The sequence below is a fragment of the Macaca fascicularis genome, chromosome 14 (assembly GCF_037993035.2).
Source record: "Macaca fascicularis isolate 582-1 chromosome 14, T2T-MFA8v1.1".
Taxonomy (NCBI): Eukaryota; Metazoa; Chordata; class Mammalia; order Primates; family Cercopithecidae; genus Macaca; species Macaca fascicularis.
The window spans coordinates 29,545,417-29,564,865 of NC_088388.1; the positions used below are offsets into that span (position 1 = coordinate 29,545,417).

Below are 19,449 nucleotides of genomic sequence, written 5' to 3' on the forward strand. Positions count from 1 at the left end.
AATCCTTGAAGCTGGGCCAAGTTGGCAGAAATACTGGGAGATCATTTCACTCTAGGAAACAGGAGCCCAGACCTATAAAACCAACCTGCCTGAGGTCGCACAGGTAGAAAAGGCCGCACTGAATCTTGAACTCGGGATTTGTAACCTCCATGAGGGTCCCAAGGTCACGAAATTGCCTGCCAAGAGTTACTGGAGGCTGAGAACCAAGCTGCAAGTTCAGATTCAACTCCACTGAACATGGTCATAAAGTGCCAAAGTCCCCAACCCAAACAGCCAACTCTCAGGCTGGAAAGCAAATAGAGAAGGCCAGTGCTGTGGCGGTGGAGGTGGGCAGCGTGCTGAGTTCATCTACCAGTGGACCCTGGGGGCAGATTTTCAAGGCAGCCAGGATCTGATCGATCTGACCAGTCTGAGCCATTGTGATCAATGGCTGGGGGACAAGGAGCCATGTGAGTAAAAGAGTTTTGGGGAAAAGCAGAAAAAAAAAAAAAAAAAAAAAAAAAGGACCAGTCCTTCAGCACACCACAGCTCCAGAGCCTCCTCCTGAGTCATTCCATAAGCATTTACTAGACATTTATGACCAGATACTTGTGCTGTGTTCTAAAGATACAGAGATAAAGCCTAGGGCTTATTATACCTTTAGGCTGGAAAGGCACACACAGCAAAATAAGAACAGTGATGTCCAGACCTGCCTGGGGGTAGCAGGAGAAGAGAAGGGTCCATAATTCTCTTTCAAAAACCTTGCCAAGGAGAAGCATCTCTAGATCTCCAGATCCCTAACATCATATCCGCCTACAGACCACTATCCTTTATGTGTGCTATTCTTTTTTACCAGGGATGCCCTTCGGCCTGCTGGGTCTCCTAGTAAATCCCTACACACCCTTAAACAAACAAATATGTCCCCTTTCCTCTAACGTGTTCCCTGGCTTCTCCAAACACAGATGAGCACTAACTCTGTAGTCTGGTGATAGTACCACTGGGGTGATACTAAAATTATTTTATAACTAGAACAAGCAGGCAACAACCAATTACAATGGACACCGTCACAGGCAAGCAATACCCCACCGGCCTTGGTGCCATGGAATTTCCCTTGTGGACTATCTGCTGCATTATACAGAATTAATAATGCACATGCATGTTTCATTACTGAAAATGAGCTTTCATCACTCACTGGAGAGCTCTAGGAGAGAAGCTACAATGAGGGGCTCTACCCTGCCCAACTGCCCACATCAGAACCCTAGAAATCTCCCTTGTCCCCTCCTCAGTCTATCAACTGTGAAATCATGTTCTGATAATGGCCAGTCCCCAAGTCTCCATTGCCACAGCTGCGACTCCAGCCGAAGCAGCCACCCTCTCTTATGGGGACTGCTACGCGGCACAACTTCCCAACTTGGTCTCCCTGCCTCCCATCTTGCCCCCCTCCAACCCACTCTCCCCTCTGTGGCCAGAAGGATCTGTCTAAACACCAAGTCAATCATTTCTTAACTTTAAAAGGTCATTGAATGGCTCCCTGGTGTTCTTAAGATAAAGTCAAAATTCAAAGAAATCAAAAAAGATTCCTAGAAAGAGGGTAGCATCTACAGTGGATGTTGACAGACACACAGAGATAAAAACTAAGCACCCCTCAGGTCTAGAGAACAGTGTCAGCAAAGACTCTGTGCAGGAAGATGTAGCCCAGAACATGGAACGACGTGGAATTTAAAAATCATGCAGCTCTGATTGTTAGGAAATGCAAAGGTATTATGCTACTATTTCTCCTATTCTGCTGCAATTTCTCCTATCCTAGTGCAAAGTCGGCCATCCCTAATTAATCATGATGCTCTGTTCCACCGAGCCCAGAATCCATATGAGACTCCCTCTCAAGACTGGACTCCAGAAAGCCACTAACAACCCCGAGAAGAACATGAAACCAATTCACCATCTCCAGGCAAGGGCGTGAGGGGGACCCCAGAAGGGCAGCCAGGTACTGGATACTAGCCAGACAACGAATGCTCAACCCAGAAAATCCACACATTCCGGCTGTTTGCTAACAACTGCTCTGGGCTTCTCCAGCAAGCAGAGAACTCTCCAGGGGCCGGGAATGTAACGGTCATTCTGCTTTGTTTGGAAATACTTACACGTGCATTTGTAGAGGTAGCTCCTCGAAGGCAAGCCCCCCTGGAAATGTCACTGCAACTGTGAAATCATGTTCTGATAAACAGATTTCTGGAGCAGGAGAATTGGCCAGATTAGATTCCAAAGCACTTCCTCTGAGAGTCAATAAGGCTGGCGGCACACGGACTTGACAAATGGATGGGTGGATGCAGAGACTAAATACCATGCCTATTACACACAGGTGGTCCTGCCAGCCACGGGGCTCAAAGTGCTTTCTCAGTAGGACCAGGGATCCTGGGGCCTGGTGAACAGTAACAGAGAGGCACACTCTTTTTTCTCTTCTGAGCGACTGTATTAGGCATGCAGGTGGTGCACAGCCATGTGCTTTAGGGAAGTGACATCATCAAACTCAAAAGCATGAGGAGGGCCAGTAACGGTAGCTCACACCTGTAATCCCAGCACTTTGGGAGGCTGAGGTGGGTGGATCACTTGAAGTCAGGAGTTTGAGACCAGCCTACCAACATGGTGAAACCCTATCTCTACTAAAAGTACAAAATTAGCCAGGTGTGGATGCACACCTGTAATCCCAGCTACTTGGGAGTCTGAGGCAGGAGAATCGCTTGAACCTGGGAGGTGGAAGTTGCAGTGAGCCGAGATCACGCCATTGTACTCCAGCCTAGGCAACAAGAGCAAAACTCTGTCTTTAAAAAAAAAAAAAAAGGCATGAGGAGAAACTAAGGCAAAGGCAGGTTAAATCTTATTGATTCTGCCTTCAAAAACCTGCCTCAAACCCATCCAATTTGCAAACCCATCACTCAACTGGCACCACCCAATCCAAGTCACCATTATCTCTTGCCCTTTTCAACCATGGGTTTTCAACAGGGATCAATTTTGCCCCCCAGGGAACATACGGCACTCTCTGGAGACATTTTGGGTTGTCGTGATGGGGAGATGGGGGTGCTATTGGCATCTAGTGGGCAGAGTCCAGAGATGTTGCTATACCTCCTGTAATGCACAAGACAGCCCCCATAATGAAGAATCATCCAGCTGAAAATGTCAATAGTGGCGAGGTTCACAAACCTTAGTTTATTAATTAAAAACCTTTGGACTCCCCACTTCTCACTCCCTCCAGTTCCTTCTCTTCACACAGAGTGAGATTTTAAAACGCACTACGGGTTCTCTGTGTCCTCAGAATAAATCTAAAACTCTGGCCATAGTTTACAAAGTCCAGCATGGTCCAGTTGCTGCTTACTTCTAGATACTCATTTCACATCATCTCCTGCAACACACCTCAGTACCCCCCGCTGTGAGGCCTCCAGATGTGCTGTTTGCCGAGCCCAGACATTCTTCCACCTACCTTTCATCTGTGTAATGGGCTCAACTGTGTCCCCCCAAAATTTATATGTTGAAGTCCTGAACCTCAGAACCTCCGAATGTGACTGTATTTGGAGATGAGGATCTTTAAAACGATGGCATTAGTGTGGGCCCTAATTCAGTATGACTGATGTCCTTCTGAGAAGAGATCAGGACAGAGACCGTTGAAGAGGGAAGACCATGTGAGGACACAGGGAGAAGACAACCATTCATAAACCAAGGAAGAGGGGCCTCAGAGGAAACTAATCCTGCACCCCCATCTCAGACTTCTTGCCTCCAGCACTGTGAGAAAACAAACTTCTGTCGTTTCAGCCACCTAGCCTGTGGACTTTGCTATGTTAGGTTGGTGCAAAAGTAGTTGCATAATGCACAAGGAAATTACATCTGTACCAACCTAACAGCAGCCCGAGCAAACTAATACACTGTGAGGCTAACCTCATTCATCCTTCAGACCTCCGCTTAAATTACTTCTTCAGGTCCCTGCATGGACACTCAATCTAAAGCTCGTCTCCCTGTTTTTCATGCTGGTAATGTCCTGTTTTCCTTTATTCCAACTTTTGCTTACTGGTGTGTCTGTACTCTCTCTCCACCTAGACTGAACACTCCATGAAGGCAGAGAGGCACTGTTTTGTTCAACTCTGCACCCTGGGCACCTGACCACTCTGTAGGTCTCCAATGAATACTTGTAACCACTCTAAGAAGGAAGGCAAATGTTCAGTCACTAATTTATTTCCTCCCTTTCCCACATACTCTTCCCTAGAGAGTTCCATCTGCCCCTTGCCTCATCCCCCTAGAATGTGAGTAGAATCTGTACATGCATAGTTAAAACAAGGGACATGGGGGTGTCTGGATTTGTACAAGTAAATTACTACCCAGTCTGCTTTAAAAGAGGTTAGAAATCTTTTCAGGCCGACAGCAGGACTTTCTAGTGGCTGAAATATTTATCCCATCTTAGTGCCTTGGGACACATTTAGAATCCAAAAAAGACAAGCATTAGCACAAAGTTGGCTAGCTGGGGTTTCTCCTCCTCCCTTCTCTTTTTTTCATTAAGCTGAAAAATGAAAGAGAGTTGCCCATTTTCACTGCAGCACATCACTTACTTAAAATAACTACACCATCTGCACCAAGAATGAAAAAAAAAAAAAAAAAATTCCAAGTCCCATTCTATTGGACAAAGGCAAACAGCCTGCTGCAGAAGCTTCTTCCAAAACTGCTGGCTCCCACAAATTTATATTTGACAAGGGGGCCGAAATTGGTGCAACTACACAAACTCAGCTGCTGCATTCCACCTAAATTACTCCAGAACACGCAGTTAGTGAGGTTGACTTTTCCAGCTGAGAAATGGGAATTCCAGCCTACCAGCTGGAGTCCTCCTGGCTCTCTCCTCTCCTTCTGCTGTTCTTCCCACCCTAGGGGGACCCCTTGTCATGATGCAATCTAGAATTGACATCTGCAAACCATGACAGCCCTGCTTTCCAACTTCTGCCCAGTGGCCTTCATTTTTATCCTCTGCTTCCTGACAATCTGGATCTGAGACAATCTCTGCTCAATGAACAGCAAAAGCAAGACATACACCCATACATATGTACAGACACACAGGCTTAGCATTTGGTTCTGCAAATCTCAAATCTCAAACGGATCTTGTCTAAAACCTCCCCAGAGAATTAATAACCTCTTTCCACTGCCTAATGCCAACACAGTGTTACGAGGCACTGAACGCCACTGTCTGTTTTCCATGACTGCCTTCTTTAAACGTATACATACACACACACACACACACACACACACACATTCCATGCACAGGCACAAGGCAAGTGAGTGAGCTGCTCTGCAATGATCTGTTTACAAACATCCCTAGAAAATCCCTGAAGACCTCCTCGACTCTAGGCTGCTCCGCATGGTAGCATCAGTGTAAGAAGGAACTAGAGACATCTGTCCTGTGCATTTCCCATTCGGTTCCCATCAAACTGCTTCCTGCTAGAGCCTGCCTATGAAGAGCACTCCAGCTGTCACCAAGAACAGTCACACAAGGCTGAGTCTGGGGCGAAGATGGGCCTTCTGGGTCTAAGTACCTCAGCATAGCCATGTCTCCAGCTCTGTCTAGACTCTTCAGACCACCCTGCCCTGTGAGCTCATTCCAGTAGCCCCAGCCTCCATTTACCCATCTGTTAAAGAAAGACAGCCCAGGGAAATTGGTGAGAAGGTATAACACGACCCCTGGGTTCAGCCCAGGACCACTGGCTATTGATATCCACAGATTTCATATTTACACTGCCTATGATCCTAAAAGAAGATGGTGTGCAATACTGCAGCAGGAACAACTGATGGATGGAGCAAGTCACCGGGATAGTGAGGGGGCCTAGCTGCCTACTCTGCCATGAGGAGTCTGCACTTCCTACGGCTATATGGTTGTTTCTCCTACAAGGGTAAAGCAGCATGAGTTACAAAATGTTAAAGGCTTTGTTCCTTTCTTACAAAGCGAGTTAGTAAAGAAAGCCAATGGCTGTTATTAATGGGGCAAGCAAAGAGGTCTAGGTAAAGGACAGTTTTTCACCAGGAAAGAGTTTTACAAATTATTTTCTTGCTGTATTTATAACCTCATTAAGGTCCTGATAGCTGCTACTTACATTTTTTTAGTTATGCTTCAGTGCATTTCATGAGGAAAATTATGTTGCAGCAATGTTAATCTAGTGTGGGTTTGCAGAGCCATCAGGATACGGTCTTTGTGAGATCTAAGGTCCACAGTTTGGGGGTCTGACAGCAACTCTGGAAGATGCTGTTTGTCACGATACTGACCTCCAAGATGAGCACTGAGCCCCGGCCCCACCCTCATCCCATCCCTCCTCCTGCTCCCTTTAACAGCCCTCAAGAAATCAATTATTACAGACTTTTCACTAGGGAAGACCTGACATCTACTGAAACACATACACACAGCAGGAGTGGAACATCCGTTTTTCTGGGGTTTTTTTTTTTTTTTTTTTTGAGACTTAGTCTTGCTCTGTTGCCCAGACTGGAGTGCAGTGGCGTGATTCCTGCTCACTGCAACCTCTACCTCCCGGGTTCAAGCAATTCCTCTGTCTGATTACAGGCATATGCCACCACGCCCAGCTAATTTTTTTTGTATTTTTAGTAGAGATGGGGTTTCCCCATATTGACCAAGATGGTCTCGATCTCCTGACCTTGTGATCCGCCTGCCTCAGCCTCCCAAAGTGCTGGGATTACAGGCGTGAGCCACCGTGCCCGGCCCTTCAGTTCTTTTTTACTCCTGACAACAGCCCTATGAAATAGGCACCATTTCCATTTTGCAGGATGAGGAAACTGAGACTGAAGTAACTTTCCCAAGGTAACACAGCTAGAAAAAGTCTATAAATGGCCAGAGTAAATATTTCAGGCCGTGTAGGCCAAGAGGCCAAATTAAGGTACCTATATAAGAGGAAAGAAAAGAATATTCCACAAATTTTTGTTGATTAAATTCAAAATATTTTCATAATCATTGGGAACAATTTTCTGTAATATAGGTCTACTAAGAAAAAAATGGAATTCTTTTTGGGAAGGGTAATTAACATTTCACTTAATTAAGGTTCAAAGTTACTGTTTTCCATTATCAAAATATATTATAAATGTCTGATTTTTTCCCAACCATTTAAATATGTAAAAACCATACCTAGCTCAGGGGAGTGTCTATAAGCAGGTGATGGCTGGCTTCAGCCCATTTGCCAACTGACTCCCTGCACTAGAAGACTACAGGTTTATGTAAAATAAGAAAATGACAAAAGTGGCCAATCCCAAGGCACATTCTCCCTATCCCATCACACCCACCACTCTGAAATGAGCCCCGTTGTTGACTGGCTGCTCCCCACACCATGTCTTCTTGCTGTTGCATCCTCAGCAACCAGCAAGTGCCAGGTGCCTGGAAGACCCTCCATAAATGCCTATTGACTGCATGAACAGGCAACGGAACCTGTTGACCCTTAAGAACCTTTCCAGTTGTGACATTCTTAAGTTCTGTGAATTTATCTAAACAGGAGTTGAACCCATTTATACTCTGCCACGCAATATGCAATGGATAAATGAGACTGGGGTGAAGAACACTGCTGGGCTCCCACGAGTAAAGGCACTGAAGTCAAGAACTTCTGGAAGAACTTTTGCAAGCGCTTGCTTTTCACTCACACCCATGTCCTTGCCAAGGGCTGGCCGCTGGTCAGGCCTGGGAAAGAACCCAGAGCAGGAGCCATCCCCCCATGCCTTCTTTCTTTTCAGCTCAATCAGCAGTGGCAGGAGGAAGTGAGTTGGGCATGCTGCTAAACTGAAGGAGGGGACAACTTTATGACCAATTTTATCTGGCTTGCGATAAGCCAGGGCTCATGAGAGAGCCAATCAACTTGCACTTCAGCACCTCTCAGGAAGAGCCACTGCCCAGGAAGGATTTTGCTACAACCCCAAGTTCAGCCCAGCCCCTTGTGCCCAGGAACAACTGCAACAATTTCCACAGCCACTGGGAACCATTCGGTAGCCTCTCTTCTGCTCCGCGCAGACGTCTCCAGGCAGAGCAAATGTGGAAAATACCAAAGTCAACTAAAGAATAAGGCCAGAAAAGCAAAACCATCTTCATATAGGCCCCAAAGTGTATCTCTATGAGTTCAGGGTAAGGAAGAAATTCTTCCGAAATAAGACTCAAAGCACAGGCCACAAAGGAAAAGACTGATAAATACAACTGCAGGAAAATGTTAAGACTCCTAATCATCAATAGATATTATAAACAAAGTTGAAAGAGAAGCCACGAACTAGAATAAGATTATCTGCCACATGTATAACCCACAAAGCATCAATATCTAGAATTTTCTGAAAAAATGATATAAGAAAATACAAGCAGCCCAGCAGAAAAATGGACAAAGCACATGAACAGGTACTTTCACTGATGAGGAAACTCAAATAACCACTTAATATACACTTAATCTCACTTGTAATCAAAGAATGATTAATGGAACAAGAGGGCTCTCTTTCACACCCATCAGACTTGCAAAACTTTGAAGCCTGACATTCTCAAGTGGCATGAAGATGGGGAGGAACAGGAACTCACACACGGCACATCTGAAGAGCAATTTGGCAACTCCTAGTGAAGCTCACACGCTTTTGTTACTGGAAAAGGGTCCCGATCCAGACTCCAAGAGAGGGTTCTTGGATCTCATGCAAGAAAGAATTTGAGGCGAATCCCAAGTAACATGAGAGCAAGTTTATTAAGAAAGCAAAGGAATAAAAGAATGGCTACTCCATAGGCAAAGCAGCCCCGAGGGCTGCTGGTTGCTCATTTTTATGGTTATTTCTTGATTACATGCTAAACAAAGGGTGGATCATTCATAAGTTTTCTAGGAAAGGGGTGGGCAATTCCTGGAAGTGAGGACTCCTCCCCATGTTAGACCATATAGGGTAACTTCCTGACATTGCCATGGCATTTGGAAACTGTTATGGCACTGGTGGGAGTGTCTTAGCATGTTAACGCATTGTAATTAGCATATCATGAGCAATGAGGACGACCAGAGGTCAAGTTCCTCGCCATCTTGGTTTTGGTGGGTTTTAGCCGGCTTCTTTACTGAAACCTGTTGTATCAGCAGGTCTTTATGACCTGTATGTTCTGCCAACCTCCTATCTCATCCTGTGACTTAGAATGCCTAACCTCCTGGGAATGCAGCCCAGTAGGTCTCAGCCTTATTTTATCCAGCCCCTACTAAGATGGAATCACTCTGGTTTAAACGCCTCTAACACTTTGACCCAGCCAATCCTAATACATACTCTAGGCCCAGGGACAAACATGCACATGTGCACAGGGTGACAGTAAGAGAACATTCAGTGAGACACTACTATCATACAAAACTGTAAGACAAACTAAATGTTCATCAAAAGGAGAATGGATGAGAAAACAGAGTACATTCACACAATGAAAGGCTACTCAGAACTTCAATTAAATGAACTAGAGTTTACATGACTCAACACAGGTAAATCTGAGAAAACTCACTGCTAAGTGAAAAGAGCAAACTGCAGAATATCACCTACATCCTGTTCAAAAAATACTATTTTAATGGATACATACAGATTTTTTAAATGTACAGGAGAGATAAATATCAAATTCAGGGCCGAGTGTGGTGGCTCATACCTATAATCTCAGCACTTTGGGAGGCCAAGGCGGGCGGATCATCTAAGCTCAGGAGTTCGAGACCAGCCTGACCAACATGGTGAAACCCCGTCTCTACTAAAAATACAAAAATTAGCTGGGCGTGGCAGTGCATGCCTGTAATCCCAGCTACTCAAGAGGCTGAGGCAAGAGAATCGCTAGAACCCCGGAGGCGGAGGTTGTGGTGAGCCAAGATCGTGCCACTGCACTCTAGCCTGGGCAACAAGAGCAAAACTCCATCTCAAAAAAAAAAAAATCAAATTCAGGATCGTGGGTACCTCTGGCAACTGGGATCGTCACAATGAACTTCAACTGCAAGATTTCTGTCTTTAAAAAAAATCTGAAGTCAGCATGGCAAAATATCAGAATTCAGGGGAACTGGGTGGCAGGCACACAGCGGGCTTTGTGTTATTCTTGGTATCTTTTCTCTCCCCTTTAAAAAATGTTTCATTGCTAAAATTTCATTATAAAGAACAAAAATTACACTAATATTTGAGGGGAAAAAAAACCTATGAAAGATATATGGAAGCTTTTACCACTTTATTCTTACTTCAAAAACCCCACCAACTACAAAGGAATGCAAGATAAAAGGGGGCAAGTGTTCATACTGGACAAGAAAGAGCGAATGCAAAGACATTCTTCTGGGAGATTCCATCTAGTATGAACTCTGTTCATATTCTGAAAGGCAGCAACAGTTGCAGGGTAGAAGCTGATTGTGGAGGAAAAAATAAACATATCTCCTAAGATAGATTTACCCACCAAACTTATTAAGCCATGACATTCCAAAAACAGAAATAGCAAGGCCTAGCCAGTAGGCCAGATATTTTTTGAATACTAACTCCCTAAGAAGTCAGGGCGAGGAAAGCCACAGTAAAGTTGTCTTCCTTAGAATCGTCCACACCATCTGCCTCCTCACCCCTCAACATGGGGCTGCAGGAGGCTGAGCAAGGCTCAGATGGGCTCAGCTGGGGGGTAGCCAAGGCTGTGACTTGGTAGGGCCCCCTGGCTTTTGCGACTAAGGAGGGGCCAAAGGCACAGAGCAGAGTCAAAAACCAGGGCGGCCAGCACAGAAGTGGTTTGAGGGTGAAGGATGGGGGAAGGCAAGCAAACCAGACAGTGAAGCCCAATCCCTGCACCTTGTCCTCCCTTCTGGGAAGGCAGTCTGTTAAAAAGAGCATGAGCTCAGGAATGAGCCAGACTTGGGTTCTAATGCTGAATTCTCTTATAACCATAACTAGCTGTGGCAACTTCAGACAAGAGAGCTACCCTCTCTGAGCTTCAATTTTCCATTTGTAAAACTGAAACCCCCCCTCCCGGGCAGCATTGCTGAGGGATAGAGGGATGATAGATACAAATAATCATAAAGATATGGATATAGCTATAGATATGGATATAGGTATAGATATAGATAAAATATATATAAATATAGGTAAAATGTGGACATACAAGAGATAGAAGGATAAAGCATATATAGAGAGCAGGTGGTATGTACTTGGGGGTTAATAAATGGTACGAGTATATGTCATACCTTCCTTCCCTCCACACATTCTTACTGACTCTCTGAGTCAGAGAAGGCTGGGTCCCTTTTCTCTTCCTGCCTCTCTAGAGTGGTATAACCTGGTCAGATGGGAAGCCTGCTGGAATTTGGGCTGGTTGTCTGGGACCTAGTGGTCCCTTAGATCCAGAAAAGCAGATTGTGGGGCCAGACACCAGGTTTTAAGGACACAGTTAAAGAGCTCCCAATGCAGAATCTGGCTGTGTGTCTTCTCATACACGATGGCCTCAGCTCAATTATTCCTAAGAAATAATTAGCCCTCCTTAAGTCATTCCTAGAGCTCTTTAATAGCAGCCAAACTATACACATGAACCAACCCTTCCAAACAACTATAAAGCTATAAAGCAGGTCAAAAGAAAAGGCATTTGGGACTCACCACTGGGCTTTGGGGGAGCTGCTTCATTTCCCTAAGCCTCAGTTTCCCCGTGCATAAAGTAAGGCAGTAACAGATGACAACCCAATTCCCCCACTCATTGTTTGTTTCTGTGGACTCGTAATCGTCCCCATAGCAGGCAAACACACATCATCTGCCTGTCCTAGATAGAGTCTTCAGCATTTAAAAATAATAAGTGGGACTGACACAGAGATCCTTGAAAGGCAGGTACTGAAAATAGTTCCCCCTGTTTAATACAGAGAGACTAAAACTCAGAGATCAACCAGCTCATCAAAAGGCAGTGCTGGAGCTGGCCAAAGAATCCAGGTCTCCAGCTCCCAAATGAGACCCAATTCTGGCCTCTGCACTTTACAACTCCGACATTTTCCACCGTCAGCTAGGAGATGGCTACTCCCCATAGCCCCCTGCAACAGGAGAAAATAATCTCCAAAGGGATGGGACTCACACCTGCCTCCCGTTCCCTATGGATTAAAGGGCCTCTCTGGTTCACTTCAATTATCCATAATCTTCCATCATGTCTCAGCAAATAAATGATTGTTTGGCTTATAACTTCTGATTGGGAAAGCAACCCTGCCAGGGAGATCAAAAATGCCAGCCTGTTTCTGTCAAGCACAAGAGTGTGCATATTCACCGGGGAGTCTTTTTACATTTTCTTAAGTAGCTTAATCCATTAAACTGGTCCATCCCGCTTCTACAATCTGCTCACGCAGGCACACTCCCTCCTGAGCACGACGACAGGCCCTCCATCATGAGGAATTAGCTGACTTCTTGAGCAAATGATGTTTGTACATCTAGAGAGTGCCAGAGTTAAGCAGTGTTTACCATGGAGTCCCCACTTTAGTATGCATGTCTGAATGATCGCAGCTTTCAGACCTCCTGAGTGAGCAATTTACCTTTGCAAGAGACGATCAGATTTGGTAAATCTGTTTTAAAGGGCTGAAACTGTGTAGACAAACCTGTTTGGGGTTTCCAGATTGCAAAGGGTAGCCTATGAAAAGGTAGCTTAGGACCTTCCGGAAAACGAAGCAAGTTTAAAAATTAAAGATGGATTATAGAGCTCTTCTCATTTGAGTCAGCCCTGGAGCCCATACACTGAATTCTATTACCATTACTTTCCAAGCTCAGGGAATTACTTACCCGCCCTGTGCCTCAGTTTCCTTACATGTAAAACAGAGGCTGACCAAATACAAACTTGACAGGCTCCCTGGGTAATCAAAGGGCTGTTTTGTCCATCTTGGTACTGGAGCCAACTAGTCACAGACCTGAAAACAGTAGAATTCTCACTGCATATCACTCACACCAGAAAACCTCTTCAGGAAAAAAAAAAATATATATATATATACTAAAATTCAGTAGAAGCTTCTGAATTTTTCACACATTTTATGACAGCATGCAGATAGTGGCCATAAGATTAACTAGAGCTCATTTCTTAAAGGTGTTATTATTCATGATTAAAGAATTACTATGATATAAAGACTAGATGTAATGTAGGTACATAACATGTCATTTCACAAGACAAAGCATTCTAATGTAGTTACATGATTAATAATTAAAGGAAGGGTGATCTGAAGTGTAAAAGGATCGACCCCGAACTGAATACAATAGAATCATACCAGGCGAGATGAAAGAACAGAAGGGAACTGTTCATTAGGAAATGATTTTTCAGTAAATTGAAATAACGTGCCCCACAGTGTGGGTCCAGTTCTTCAGGTGACTCCATTGCTCCCTGCTAACAGGGGCAGCTCAATACCAAGACGCCTGAAGAAGTCAAAGGCCTGGCGAATGCTGAGACCATGATTAACTTGTAAATAGGTTTGAGGCCAGGCGCAGTGGCTCACGCCTGTAATCTCAGCACTTGGCAGGGCTCAAGTGGGAGATTACTTGAGCCTAGAAGTTCAAGACCAGCCTGGGGTATATAGTGAGATGTCATTTCTACCAAAAAAAAAAAAGAATTAAAAATTAGACAGGCATGGTGGCGTGTGCCTGTAAGTCACAGCTACTCAGGAGGCTGAGGTGGGAGGATCACTTGAGCCCAGTAGGCAGAGGTTGCAGTGAGCCAAGATCATGCCACTGCATTCCAGCCTGGGAGACAGACTCAGACCCTGTCTAAAAAAAAACAAGGTTTAAACCCTACAGTCTGCATATTTTTCAATCCCTTCCCATCTGCTCTCTCCACCAGCACTGATTCCCACAACCATCACTCTCTCTGAATCTGTCTTCACAAGGTCACTGGGGGACCTCCCAATCATTGAACTCAAATGTTAATTTTCCATCTTTCCTTAGGCACAATTCTGCTGCTTTGGATCAGCTAGATCATTCCCTCCTTCTGAAACTCCATTCCCTTGGCCACCCTCACACCATATTCTTCTCTTCCTCTGCCTCCCGTTAACACACACCTGGCTCTCTGATCATTCCTTCTCAGTCATCTTGGAAGCTCCTTTCCCTCCTCTAACAGGCTTCAGAGTTTTGCTCCCAACTGCTTAAGCAAACGACATCTTCCCTAGTTAAGTCATTTTGTCCACTATTAGTTGGACCTTCACGGTGACAGCTTCCAAACCAACATGGCCAATTCAGCTCTCTTCCCTTCAACGACATCCTCCACCCTTGGCTTCACATTTCCACCCCATATTGCCAAAGATACTTCCGTCCCTGGCACAAGCTCAGCATGTCCAAAACAGAACTTTGGGATTTTCTTCTAAAGCTGCTCCTCCTGCATCATGCGCTATCTCAGCTGGTAGAACCACCAACCATCCCTCTCCCCCACCCCCACCGCCATCAACCAACTGGTGCTTTCATTAATATGTCCCATTCCTGCCACTCACAACCCTAGCCCAAATGCTTTTCTTGCCTGTTTGGCCCTAATGGCTTCCTTACTGGCTTTCCTGGCTCCAGTGTTGGCCCCTAAAAGCATCCTTCACACAGCTGTAGAACAAATCTGACCATGTCACATGTTGTTTCAAATCCCCATTCCACAGCAGGTAAAACTCAAGGTCCCTGGGTCAGCAGAAGCGGCCCTGGGTATCCTGGCCAGCCTGGGTATCCTGGCCAGCCCACCTCTCCAGGGGTTTTCTCCCTAGTCCCCCCAACACAATGTACATGCCCCCACTCAGACCTCTCAACATAACTTATGCAAACCTCGATCTCTTCATTTACCATAATGCTTCACAAATTTCTGTTGGGTGCCTTTCTTCCCCCCACAACCCAGGAGCAACTTTGATACTGGAGGAGGGAATGTGTTCTAATGCAGCCCAGAGTCCGCAACAGAGTGTCTATTGAAATGGAAAGAGAAAAAGGAGGAGGGAAAAATGGACAGTTGCTTCCCTGTAAAACACTATAAAATTTTTTTTTTTTTTTTTTTTTTTTTTGAGACGGAGTCTGGCTCTGTCACCCAGGCTGGAGGATCTCAGCTCACTGCAAGCTCCGCCTCCCGGGTTCACGCCATTCTCCTGCCTCAGCCTCCCGAGTAGCTGGGACTACAGGCGCCCGCCACCTCGCCCGGCTAGTTTTTTGTATTTTTTAGTAGAGACGGGGTTTCACCGTGTTAGCCAGGATGGTCTCGATCTCCTGACCTAGTGATCCACCCGTCTTGGCCTCCCAAAGTGCTGAGATTACAAGCACTATGAACATTTTGTGGATTATTCCTTCAAATTAGGATTATTCCTCCATCTTGTGGACAGTCCCTATTTGCATGCATTTTAAGATTACAGAACTAAAACATGTCTCTTCATGCTCAGACAACTTGTTTATTTTAAAAGGCAGGAGTGGGGACAGGAACCAAAAATTCATGGTTTTATTCATATTCTTTTTTATTCATATTATTATTATTGTCTTTCCTGAGAAGGTTATGGACCCTACGATTTTCTGTGAGGCAAACTGTACCTCCAGATTAGCTTGAGTGTAAACCAGTAATTCTTTATGGACCAAAGTAAAAATTCAAATGTAGCCCAGTACTTCATACTGCAACCAGGGCAGGTAAAAGCTTGCCTCCAGAAACTCTGGGGCACGAGGACTTTGCATGTGATAACATGTGCTGTCAGCACCATCTGACACAGCTGCCCGTAAGACAAGCCCAGCATTCTGTGATGACCCATGCATGCCCACAGAGCCAGCTCACAGGAAATCAAGGTCAGACACATGTTAAAGGGGAAGAGAGCCAGGCCCAGGTGCATCTGGCAGGTGACAATGCCTCTCTGAGTCAGCCCTCTGTTTCTGCTCTTCACTGGGTGGCAGACAGCCTCTCAGTCAAGCCTCCAGTCTTCCATCCACAGAGAGGTTGATTCACCTTCTCCCCAGGGTGAATCCCAAACCATTAGCACCCTACCTTTTCTGGATCCAGGGAATAGTGACAGCTGCAACACAGTGACGGACCGCTGTGCTCAGGGACTCTCACCCAGAGCAGGCAAAGGCACAAGCCCTTTACTACAGGAGAGGTAAGGGTGGGCTGGCAGGAATGAAGGAGCCTAAAGGGGTTCGGTCGAGAGCTTGCCTCTGTTATCAAAGGCCATCGAAGCGCTGGGACCCAGGCCCTCGGCCACCCCATTCCTGGAAGCTCTATGTCCTATGAACAATGAGGCCAGGTTATCTAACTATAAGGAAGGTGGCAGCTCTCCACATGCCCTGGATGTGAAGAGAGGAATACTGGCTGCTCCACATGAAGCAAGACTGACATAGGAAATGCCAGTAGAATAAAGAAACATAATGAACCAGAGTGCCAGCACATCTCCAGAGACTCTCCCTGTCTCTCCTTTTGTCAATCAAGTGCCTTTATGCTAACAACATGAGAGACCACGGTTTTTAAAAGACACGGGGCAAGACATCCAGCTTCGCACTGAACACCCACGATAATCAGCTCCAACAGGCTCCAACCCCTGCCTGGCATGGCTCACTTTCCACCTCACATCACAATCCACCCTGTGCTGCACAAATGATAATGCATTTACAGACAGCCGGACTCTCCAGCCAGGAGGAAAAATTTCACCTAATTAAATAAAAACAAAGCAGAAAACCAAAGCCTTCAATGCCAGAAAGAAGTACTTGGTCTTTTATAGAGCTTTATAGCCAGAAATGCCAATCAAGATTTTTTTTTTTTTTCTAAATGCATGTTTTAAAACAATCCTCTATGTCCCTAATGGGAACTCCTTAAAAATCAGTAAGAGAACTGCAAACAAACCAAGAAAAAAAAATGAATAAAGAAAATGAACAAGCATGGCACAAAAAATAAACATGGCTAATAAATGAAAAGACACACAGCCTCACTAGCAGGTAAACAAATGCAGGTGAAATGCAATGTTTTAAAACAAAAGTTGAAAAGATGGGTACTCTTGAGGGTTGGCAGGGGAGGAAACTGGCACCCTCAGACCCTACTGGTGGGAGTATAAGGTAGTACAATCTCTCTGGGGCCATTTGACAGCACGTGGCACAATTTATAATGAGCTTACCTTTGGACCCACTGTATTTCTAGGAATCTAGCCTTAGAAATAAATAAATGCAGGGAGAAACACATAAAAGTTTGGGTTTTTTTTATTTATAGCATCACTTGTAAAAGTTCAAAACTTTAAAGAACCTAAGTATCTATAAGAGGAGATGGGTAAATGAAAGGGATCTTCAAAAAGTTCGTGAAAATGCATATTATGAAAAAACTATGTGTGGATTTTAAAATTTTTCTGTACCCAAATAAACTCGTATTAACTTTTTATAACATGTCTGAACAGAATCGAGCTTGAGGCACTAAGAAGGATAAGGCATCAATTTGAAAAAAGCCCCTACAGGAGCAACATGAATTCTGCTAAAACTGAAGCAGAACAAACATCAAATTTACGATGAAGCTTGGGTGAAAGGATGATGATATCACTGATGCTTTATGAAAAGTTTATGGGAACAATGCCCCCCGCCAAAATCAGCAGTTTACAAACGCCTAACTCATTTTAAGACTGGGCAAGACAGTGTTGAAGATGAAGTCTGCAGCCGCAGACCATCCACATCAATTTTTGAGGAAAAAGTTAATCTCGTTTGTGCCCTAATTTAACAGGATCAGTGATAAACAACAGAAACAATAGCCAATGCCACAGACATTTCAATTGGTTCAGCTTACACAATTCTGACTGAAAAACTGAAGTTTGCACTCGATGAATGCCAAAACTGTGGCACCCAGATCAGCCACAGAGTAGAACAGAGTTTTCAATGGAAATTTTAAGCAAGTGGGACCAAGATCCTGAAGCATGTCTTTGAAGAACTGTATTAAATGAAACATGGGCCGGATGTAGTGGCTCCTGCCTATAATCCCAGCACTGTGGGAGGCCAAGTGGGTGGAACACTTGAGGTCAGGAGTTGGAGACCAGCCTGGCCAACAAAGAGAAACCCCATCTCTACCAAAAATACAGTCACCGGGAAAGGGGGTGCACGACTGTAATCCCAGCTACGCAGGAGGCTAAGGCACTAGAATTGTTTGAATCTGGGAGGTGGAGGTTGCAGTGAGCCGAGATCACGCCAATGCACTCCAGCCTGGGGAACAGAGTGAGACTCTGTCTTTAAAAAAAAAAAAAAAAAAAAAAAGACAAAATATGGTTTAATCAGTACAATCATGAAGAAAAGGCACAATCAAAGCAATGGCTACCAAGGGGTGAAAGTAGTCCAATCACAGTGAAAGCTGATCAGTCAAGAGTAAAGGTCATGGCAACAGTTTTTTGGAATACTTGAGAGCTATTTTGCTTGCTGGCTTTCTGGACGGCCAAATAACAATAATGTCTGCTTATTATGAGAGGTTTTGAGAAAGTTAGCCAAAGCTTTAGCAGAAAAATGGCCCAGAAAGCTTCACTAGAGAGTCCTCCTCTATCCTAGTAATGTGCCTGCTCATTCATCTCATCCAACAGGGTAAGTTTCTGAGAATTTCAATGGGAATGCAAGAGGCAGCCTCCTTACAGTCTTGGCTTCTTCTGATTTTGCTCCCTAATCCTAAAAATCTTTCAAAGGCAAACATTTTTCTTCAGTTAATAATATGGAAAACACATTGACGTGGTTAAATTCCCAGAACGCTCAGTTCTTTAGGGATGGACTAAATGGCTGGTATCATCTCTTACAAAAGTACCTTGAACTTGATGAAGCTTATGTTGAGGAGTAAAGTTGAAATTTTTATCTTTTAATTCCATCTTTCCACGAACTTTCTGAGGTCCCCTCCTATGATGCCGTAGAGCCATACTACCACATCAGCCTTTAAAAAGAATTCAGGAGTTACAATGTACTGATATGGAAGAATAGCCACAATAGAGTCAGAAGGGAAAGAGCAAGTTGCAAAACAATATGTATAGCAGAATCCCATGTTTGTTCATCGCTAGAGATGTAGATGTATAGTACTGGTATTTATGTTTATATCTGCATGGTCTTAGAACACACACTCTGCAGGGAAGGAATTGAGAGGTCCTTTTAGAATGTGGTTGTATTTTCTATTGGCATCTTTTCTTCAGAACCAATTGCTTAAAATGTCACCATAGTAAATATGCCTGGAGAACTTATGAGAGCAGCCAAGATGATTTAGGGGAGAGGTTGCATAGCGCTGCTCATTATACAAATACATACACACAGAGAAAGATTTGCTCCTTTAACCTTAAGAAACAAAACCCAAAAGGAAACAGTCATCTTACTCACCAAATTACAAAATATTTTCAAGAAGCATTCCTTAAAGCACAAGAGAAGCAAGTTTGGGATAAGAGTACTCGATACAGTCAGAAACTAACAGTCCCAAATGCTGTCTTAAACTAAAAAGAAAAACTAAACAAGGAATCACTTAGAGAAACCTGTGGATGACTGCTTATTAATGAGTTATCATAGAAAATGACCCAAGGGCTATGTTTCCTTTTATTCCCTTTT

At 44.5% G+C, this 19,449-nt stretch overlaps 1 protein-coding gene across 7 annotated transcripts in view; it reads right to left on the reverse strand.

Annotated features, from left to right (window-relative positions):
* The window catches only part of LDLRAD3 (low density lipoprotein receptor class A domain containing 3), a 327,921-nt gene that overhangs the window by 238,906 nt on the left and 69,566 nt on the right, over positions 1–19,449 (reverse strand). The gene's annotated exons all lie outside the window — the stretch shown is intronic.